This window comes from Amblyomma mixtum, chromosome 4, assembly GCF_055824585.1.
Source record: "Amblyomma mixtum isolate Tamu chromosome 4, ASM5582458v1, whole genome shotgun sequence".
Classification (NCBI taxonomy): domain Eukaryota; kingdom Metazoa; phylum Arthropoda; class Arachnida; order Ixodida; family Ixodidae; genus Amblyomma; species Amblyomma mixtum.
Window position 1 is genome coordinate 57,632,878 of NC_143015.1, and position 9,865 is coordinate 57,642,742.

Here is a 9,865-nt window from a genome sequence, read left to right on the forward strand (position 1 = left end):
GGTAAGGCCGTTGATCTGATTGGCTGTGGTGCGGAGGCGCTGAATGGCCTCCGAGTTTTGCGTGTTGTTCTGTATTAACATACCCAGAACGCGGATGGTGCGGACCGGCGGTATGGGATGTGTGTCGACTTCAAGCACAATAGGTTCTTGCGGGTCGGGGACTGGCAAGCGAACTCGTCTGTCCCTGACGACTAGTAATTCTGACTTCGTGGAGGAGCATGTGAGCCCGTTCGCCTGTACAAAGGAGTGTACTTTATCGATTGCTGTTTGGAGGGAGTTTTGGATTTCCCCGTCAGAGCCAGAGTTCGTCCACAGGGTAATGTCGTCGGCATATATTGAGTGTTTAATGTGAGGTATCTCTTCCAGGAGCGGAGGGAGGCCTCTCATTGTAGTGTTGAAAAGGAACGGAGATAGGACTGCTCCTTGTGGTGTTCCTCGGGTGCCTAGTGTGATCTTCTCGCTGTGGGGGTCTGCAATGTGAAGTTCTGCTGTACGGTTATGAAGAAAGTCGGCGATGTAGTTGTATGTGCGAGTGCCTACATTCATTTGTGAGAGGTTTGCCAGGATGGAAGCATGTGACACGTTGTCGAAAGCATTGCTGACATCTAGGCTCAGGATAGTTCGTGTAGCTCGGATGGGTCTCGGATCGAGGATGTCGTGTTGGATTTGCCACATAATGGTAGGCGCCTGGCACGAGCGGAAGCGCTAGCCCGATATTATGGCAACAAAACAGGTGTATACTACGTGGACGCCTCCGGCCCTCACCACGGGGGATGTGTCACGGCCGCGGTAGTTCACAACAGCAATACAGTTAACGGCCTAACTTTCAGAGCCCGCAGTGCAACACAAGCAGAAGAGGTCGCGATTGCTCTCGCGGCCTCATATTCCAATTCAAAATACATAATCACAGACTCGCGAGGGGCCTGTCGGAACGTCGAACAAGGCTGCACTCCCTTCCTAGCCTATCGAATATACCAAAATTGCATACGGGATACGGACCCCGCACACCGTTACCTCATATGGGCCCCTGCTCATCAGGGGTTGGCAGGAAACGAGGCAGCAGACGTAGCCTCCCGCGCGCTCTCTCACCGGGTTGTTTTCTCCTCCCCATCCGATCAGGAACCCGATTTTAATCCGGTGTATACATTCAAAGATATTACAACATATTATCAAAATTGTCATCGCCTTTACCTTAGCCCATGTAAAGGCCTGAAGGAGGCGGATGAGCGGCTCCTTCTCCGCCTTCTCAACAATACTTTGCTGTGCCCGGCAGCGCTAAAACATTTTGACTCCTCCTTTAGCGGCAGCTGCCCACACTGTACTGCAGTGTCTTCTGACACCTATCACATGGTGTGGGCCTTCCCCCTCCAACCCCGCTATTGCCCCCATCCCCAACCTAACCCGGGAGGACTGGGAGGCGACCCTACTCGGCTGCCACGACTTACAGGCCCAACAAGCCTTAGTCGGGCGCGCCCGGGCGGCGGCAACCGCCACTGGGGTCCCATACTAGGGACCTCCACCTAGTGTTTGTAAGGATCGGTCCCTTACGGGCTGATCCAAACATACCTCCTGTTCATTCGTAATAAATGTTTTCACCACCACCACCCCGCACAACACAGCAGCGCGTGTGCCAGCGCTGCAGAAACAGAAAAAAGAGAATTTTATTGGAGCCAAGGATGCGTACAAGGGACCTCGGTCCCTCAAATAAAGACAGATATGCAACACGGCGACTTACGTCGCCCCAATAACAAAATTCGTAACAACAAAAAGCGAGATCATTCGCTGTATACAAACACACCACAAGTGTCCACAGTGACCAGAAGTGTCCGACACGCGCGGGGGAAGCACGCACTAGAACTACCACCGCGCACAATATACACATTTAATAAGGCAGGAGCCGTACCGTCACGCGACCCCTGTCGACGGCGATGAAGCGGGTGCTCCACCGCCGGAGGAACTCCTCTTCGGGGAGCATTACTCTGTCAAGGCACGCCTGTTGAAAGAAGCGCGCCCGAACCCGCTGGAGCAGAGGGAACATGGCCCGCTGCGGTCGGCCCTGTAGAGACGCGACGCCACGCTGGCGCCACAACACAAACGCGCCCACACACAGTAATAGGCGCACAAAAAAATTACCGACGATTACGTTACTTCCTAATGCGAAATTTGAGCGCAGCAAATAAGCTGTTTCACCTTTTCGATAGATTGAGGCAAAGAAATCGAGCAACACATGTATGCGCTATCACAGAATTTTTTTTTTATTTTTCACACGTATTCCTTTAACAAAGACTCCACTAACAGTTCTTGACAGTCATGAAGGAAGCTTTGTGGTCGGAGAAATAGACTGATATATGTTCGACTTGGTACACCAATGCTTGATTCTCAAAGACGAGATCTATACAAGTGCCTCGCGAGGTTGTCACAGCCGTGGGGCGCGTTACGAGCGAGAGGAACGGGATGTTCTCCCGCATAAGTGTTAGGAAATTGCTGTTTGTCTTTATGTCAACATTAAAGTCCCCCACTACTAACATCGGCGTGGATCGATGGACGGTTAATGCGAGTTGCAGGAAGTGCACGACGTCTTTCGTGAGTGCGGTAGGGGCAAAGTAGGCAGCTACTACCAGCAAGCCGTTGGGCAACTTTGAGGCGCACAGTTCGCCAACTTCATGTGACGTGCCAAACATTTCGACTGGTATTGCAGAGAGACCTGCGCGCAAGTAGATAGCGACTCCCGCCGCTCTGTTGTGGTCTCTGCGAGCACCACAGCAGTATAAGAAATCTATGATTTCGAGAGGCTCTTCGGATCCATCCAGGTTTCAGCAAAGCAAAGTACAGAGGAATGGCGCAGAATGTGATCGTGGTGTACGTCCTTGGCATGTGCGGCAAGGGACCGTACGTTAAGAATGTGGTTATGAATGATGAATCAAGTGCTGCTAGCGAATGACGCGTCCATTGGCTGTCTGCGTGTGTTACTGATGTGTGGTTAACATGTTAAGCTTCGCCTGTAAGAGTGGAACGCGACAGCGTCTTGCAACGCTGCCAGGGAGTCCACAGAACGCCATCGCCAATTCGGCTGTACGCCTTGCTGGACGGTAAATTTATTTTTTGAGGAAAGGAAATGTATCTCTCTCGCATATCTGGGTGGACACCTGCACCTCGCCGTAAGGGAAACGGGGAAGATGGGAGTGAACGAAGACGCCGTATTAGCTAGACGCGCCTTTGTTCATTCCAAACCATTCAGCTGGCATTACGGAGTGGCTAGCGTGCTCGTATCGCACTCCGGAGACCCTGGTTCGATTCCCCAACTCGACCAATTTCGTTCTCGGTTTTATTGATTTATGCGGTCTAACTAGAAAGGTTAATTATGGTATTTCATATTTATATATATTTCATATTTATGAAATACCATAATTAACCTTTCTAGTTAGACCGCATAAATCAATAAAACCGAGAACGAAATTGGTCGAGTTGGGGAATCGAACCAGGGTCTCCGGAGTGCGATACGAGCACGCTAGCCACTCCGTAATGCCAGCTGAATGGTTTGGAATGAGCAAAGGCGCGTCTAGCTAATACGGCGTCTTCGTTCACTCCCATCTTCCCCGTTTCCCTTACGGCGAGGTGCAGGTGTCCACCCAGATATGCGAGAGAGATACATTTCCTTTCCTCAAAAAATAAATTTACCGTCCAGCAAGGCGTACAGCCGAATTGGCGATGGCGTTCTGTGGACTCCCTGGCAGCGTTGCAAGACGCTGTCGCGTTCCACTCTTACAGACGAAGCTTAACATGTTCATAGACTCAAGTTTTTATATCAATTAACTCATAATGCATTCAACATGGATCCTGCTAATTAAATTAGTTTTAACCGTTCTAGAGGCACATGTCACAAGCATGATTTTACGATTAATGAATACTTCTGTGCTAACAACACATATTATTTTTCTTTCTTTCCCCGAGCAGTAAGGGAATGGAACGCCCTAGATAAATCTATAACTGCGCAGCATTCCTTAGAAAAATTCATGGAGCTTGCACTCTCATCAGTTTTGTCATCAAGCCAGAATTGATGACCATCCATAGTCTGTATTGGTTTTATGTTGCTTTTTATTTTTTTTGCTCACTCGATTATGTACCAAATGTATTATTGTATTAATGAATACTTTGATACGTGTTTGAACACATGTTTTGAAGGCCAGAGTTGGCTTTCTTCTGTTTTCTGTTTTTCATTTGATGTGATCCCGCATATGAATGCTGATTTCTTGTCTTTTAAACCTGATTGCTGGCTTTTGTTTTATTGTGTTGTTAACTTGCATCTCGTTATTTATAAATCCACTCCTGTAACAGTCCCAAGAAGGGACTAACAGTATGTTCAAATAAAAAAAAATATTATTGTATTTCTATCCATCGTGTTCTGTCATTAACCTGTCAATTGTTGCAACTGTCTAGGATGTTCGACACAACGTATATGAAACGAGCAACGTCTTACTGAGTGGGGAAGTGCGTGGTGGTGGAGGGAACGCGGCTTCGTACTTATCTTTTTTTCAGCAGCGTCTCCTTCCGCGGACGCTGTTGTCGCTGCGGCGCGCGTCTTTCTTTTCTTTTCTTCTGACCTCTTCATTCTCTTCTATAATAATTAGGCTAATTTATTAATTAAGCAATTAACTAAACTCAGTCCAACTTAGTTGCAGCATCACTATACGATCCCTTTGATTTGTTGCATGGTTACTAGCCAAAGTACAATCGGCCCCATTTGAAATTCGCGCACTGTGACGTCACGAGCATTTCGACCAATTGAAAAGCGTGACATTGGGGGGCGGAGCTGGTTACGAGGCCGACGACGACGCGAAACCCAGGAACGGACGCCAAAGAGCTGCGCTCTAAAAAGTCGCGCGGTCTGGTGCGCGCGTCCAAGGACACTGAAAACATGCGGGAAAAAAGTCTCCAAAAAGTGCGCGCCACGACGCACTCGAACATGGCGTGCTCGAGGGTCTCTGTCGCACCGCACTGGGGACACCGCGAAGAAGGAGCGATACCCCACGCGGCGATGCGGACCCCCGTCGGAAGAACACTCCAGCCTCGCAGCCAGCCGAAGTCGCGGACGTCTGGTGTAGAAACAGCCTTGAAGAGAAGTTTATTGGACTGATTATTCATACAAAGGGACCATAGTCCCTCACAAAGACAAAAACAACAAGGCAGCGACTAGTGTCGCTCGGTACAAACAAGCTATGAAACAAGAACACGACGGCGACTGCTGTCGCCGTTCACACAAAATCATTCACAGCACAGAATGTTCAAAGGGTCCATAATGTCCAGGCATCGCGGGGGGAAGCACGCTCACTAAATACGATGAACGCGCACCGACACCGCGCACCACACATTCAATACGGCAGGAGCCGCACCGTCACGCGGCCCCCGCTGGCGGCGATGAAGCGGGTGCTCCACCGCCGCAGGAACTAGTCTTCTGGGAGGGTCACATGATCTAAACACGCCTGTTGAAACAGGCGCGCCCGAACCCTCTGCAGCATTAGGAACATGGCGCTTTGAGGCCGGCCCTGCAAGGAAGCGACGCCTCTCTGGCGCCACAAAACAAAGGCCCCGACACACAGCAAGAGTCGCACAAACGCGTCGCGCGGCCTGGTGTGCGAGTCGAGGCTAACAAAAAACATGCGCGACATCAGCCTCCAAAAAGTGCGCGCTACGACGCACCCAAAAAGCGCGTGTTCGAGGGTGTAGAAACAGCGATTCTCATCGACCATTGTTTAAAGGGCTATTCCGAATGCTCCCGTAACTCAAGCTCGCTTTAGTATGACACAAGGCATGCAAGTGGGACCAGTCGGTGGTACCATTCATACACACATTATGACCATCTAATTGGCGCAGAATGATCGGGAATGAATCAAAACGATTCAACGCGTCACGGTGCATAAGATTACTAGTCGAAGCAAAGCGTAGCTTATTATAGGGAATCGCACCGGCGACCTTTGGCTCCCCACGCCGCCACTTTTTGAAACTTCGAACATCCATTGCGGTGAAACTACTTGCCGTAGGACATCCAAAGTAGTATTAAACAATTTGTCTTCCTGCGCTGTATACGTTTGCATCCGAAAGTAGATATACGGATGTAAAAATTTTTTGTTACCGGATATAGCGAAGATGACTAATGGAAAAGTCTTTAGGTATTGCTAACGCTCGATACTCATTAGTTGCCTCGGTGTTTTTCTCCTTTCGTATTAAGCGAAACTGTTATTCTGCGGCGCAATCCTTTCCACCAATCAGGAATTTCCATTCACGCCGACGCCGTTTATTCCACCGAATGAGGCCTTCAATACTATCGCGTTGATAATGGGCTTAGAAGCCTTCAAGACAACGGGGACGCAAACAGGCGCGGAAAGCATTCATCTGGAATCGAGACGAGTTCGGGATCACTGATTTCGTTGCGAAACGTTTGTCGGATTTTGTATGTCATTAAGACGACTAAAATTTTGGAAGAACATCTTCACAACATTCAGAGAACGGGTGCCGTCAGCCGCTTAGAGTACGGGCAAAGGACAAAAAGAACGGTAACAAGCAACGATACAATGAAGAGGATAAGCTTGACTAGCGCCCTTGCTGCGTCTTCATTTAAGAGGAAGTGGGACCTGGCGCGACCACTGCATCATCAACACCACTGTTTATACACGCCCCCTAAAGCGCCCTACCACACTATCACGCATCCCCAATTGGACCACCTTTCGCCAAAATTTCCCGTCCGACACCAACACGAACATCACAGAGCAGGGATACGCAAACTGGTCCCGGTCAGTCATATCGCACCTTCGCTCTCACGAGAAGCAGATACAGCTCACCGAGGTGGTCACGGACGTGGACAAACACCTCCTCCACCTCTGGGAAGCGCGCCGCGGCCTCACGCGCCGCTGGAAGCGCCAGAAACACAAGAAGCTCAAAGCGCGCATTGCGGACCTCACCCGGCAGGCAGCAGAGTACGCGGCCCAACTCGCTGACTCAAACTGGGTAGACCGCTGCAACACGGCGGCGAGGCAGATGTCGAGCCGCAACACGTGGCGGCTCTTCCGTGCCCTCATCAACCCAACACATACCCGTACAGAAACGCAGAAGCAACTACACAAAGCCATGCACTCATTCCAAGGAAATACAGCGCAGTTGGCACAGGCGCTCCGGGATCGCTACCTGTGCACAACTCAGGACGCCCGCAGATCGGCCTACTCTTACGCTGGCAGAGAAAACTCGGAGTTGGATAAGCCTTTCCAGCTTCACGATCTGCGGGCGGGTCTGGCCAAAATGAAGAGGGGCACCACGCCGGGCCGGGACAAGGTCACCGTCAAACTTTTGGCGAACCTTCCTGATTCAGCATACCAGTGCCTTCTAGAATACATCAATGCGATATGGACGGGGGAAACCCCGCTCCCCATTGACTGGAAAACGGCCCTTGTCACCTTCATCCCGAAGGCCGGAAAACCGATCGACACGGACAACCTCCGCCCCATCTCTCTCACCTCGTGTGTGGGCAAATTGATGGAGACGATGGTGCGGGATCGGCTGTCCGAGTACCTCGAACAACACAACACCTTCGCGGACACAATGTTCGGATTTCGCCCACATAGATCCGCACAGGATGTCCTGCTCCAACTCGACCGCGAAATCTTGAACCCCATTACACACCCCCAAAAAGACAAAATAGTCCTTGCGCTCGACCTGAAAGGAGCGTTCGATAACGTAACTCACGAAATCATACTCACACATTTGAGTCAAACTCACTGCGGCACCGATACCTTCCATTACGTTAAACAATTTCTCACGGACAGACTATCCTACATCAGAATACAGGACGAAGAGCACGGACCTTTCCTGCTCGGCACGAGGGGGACTCCACAAGGCGCGGTGCTGTCCCCTCTGCTATTCAACATTGCCATGATGCGCCTACCCGCCCTACTGGGTGCGGTCGAAGGGGTCCAGCACGCGCTGTACGCCGACGACATCACCATCCGGGCTACGCAAAGGCGCCTGGGGGATATGGAGACCAGCCTGCAAACGGCCGCCAGCATAGTGGACCGCTATGCTCGAGACTGTGGTCTGCAATGCTCCCCGCAGAAATCGGAATTCGTGCATTTGCTTCCCTCGCGCACATGCTCGATCCAAATCAATATCTCGTTGCAAAGCGGTCCCATTCGCGAATCCAAGGAAATCAGTCCTCGGACTTTTCATACACAACCAGCGACGCTGCGACACAACACTCGCCAAGCTCCGGCAGGTGGGGGACCAGGTGGGCCGCATGGTCCGCCGGGTTTCCAACAAGCGCGGTGGGTTACGATGCAAAGACGCCTTGCGGCTGGCGAACGCATTCGTGACCAGTCGAATCTTGCATTCGACTCCCTATCTCCACCTGCGGAAACAGAAGGAGGATGCCCTCGAGGCCATCCTCCGCAAAATCATGAAACGAGCGCTGGACGTCCCGGTCTCTACCTCTACCAGCCGCCTTTTGGCACTGGGGATGCTTAACACTTTTAGGGAGCTTCGGGAGGCCCACCTCAACAACCAATACACTCGTCTCACAAAGACAGGGTCGGGTCGCCGCCTTTTAGCCCGACTTCACATCCAGCACTCTCAATTCACAGAGGAGAGGCCGCCTTCCCGTACACTGGAGACGCGCCCTCCACGTGCGGCCTCTCCCCACCAATATGTCCAAAGAGGATCATAATGGCAGGCGCCTGGCGCGGGCGGAAGCCTTGGACCGCCATTTTCGGAGCAAACCAGGAGTCTTCTACGCGGACGCGTCGGGCCCGGACCCCAGGGGATGGTACACGGCCGCGGTTGTTACGAGGGTAAAACAGTAGACGCCCTTACTTTCAAGGCCCAGTCAGCAATTCACGCAGAAGAGGTTGCCATCCCTTTGGCAGCCTCTCACACCTCCTCCAAATACATAATCACCGACTCGCGAGGGGCTTGCCTTAACGTCACGCAAGGGTGGGTTACTCCCCTAGCTTATCGCATTTACCAAAATTGTAGCCGAGACTCGGATCCCGCGCACCGATCTCTCGTTTGGGCTCCAGGTCACCAAGGCGTCCATGGAAATGAGGCAGCCGACGCCGCCGCCCGCGCGCTCTCTCTCCGGGCATTTCCAACGGGACCCGACGCCGACCAGGACACTGATTTCAATCCTATTTATACTTTTAAATAAATATGCGAGTATTACAAATCCATGCACCAAACTCTTCCCACCCCGTGCAAAGGGCTGGGGAAGGTCGACGAGCAGGTACTCCTCCGCCTGCTCACCAACACGATGTTGTGCCCGGCAACTCTGCAACATTTCGATCCTCAATTCGACGGGCGGTGCTCACACTGTGGGGAGGTGTCTGACACTTACCACATGGTGTGGGCCTGCCAGCAGAACCCATCCCTACCCCCTATCCAAAACCCCACCCGAGAGGACTGGGAGGCGACCCTGTCCGGTTGCTGCACCCTCGTGGCCCAAAGGGCCTTAACGCAGCGCGCCCGGGCTGCGGCAAACGCCAATGGGGTACCTGTCTATAGGCATCCCACCTAGTGGTTGTAAGGGCGTGACCCTTCAGGTCACGACCCCCAACACCTCTCCCTATGATTTAATAAATGTTTTCACCACCACCACCACCACCCCCCTGCTTAACTATTAAGACGACATCTCGGGCGGAGGAAGGCTCCAAGCAGCGCAGATAATCGGCCAAATATTCGTAATGAACGGTTCACTCCGGTCCTTTGTAAGACAAGTTTTGAAGCGAAAAGCTTCACTACACGGGTCAGAACCGAGCATCGCGTGAGCCGAACTGGTGAGTTATGCGCATGCGCGAAACCCAATTACGTCACGCGCCGCGCAGATGGT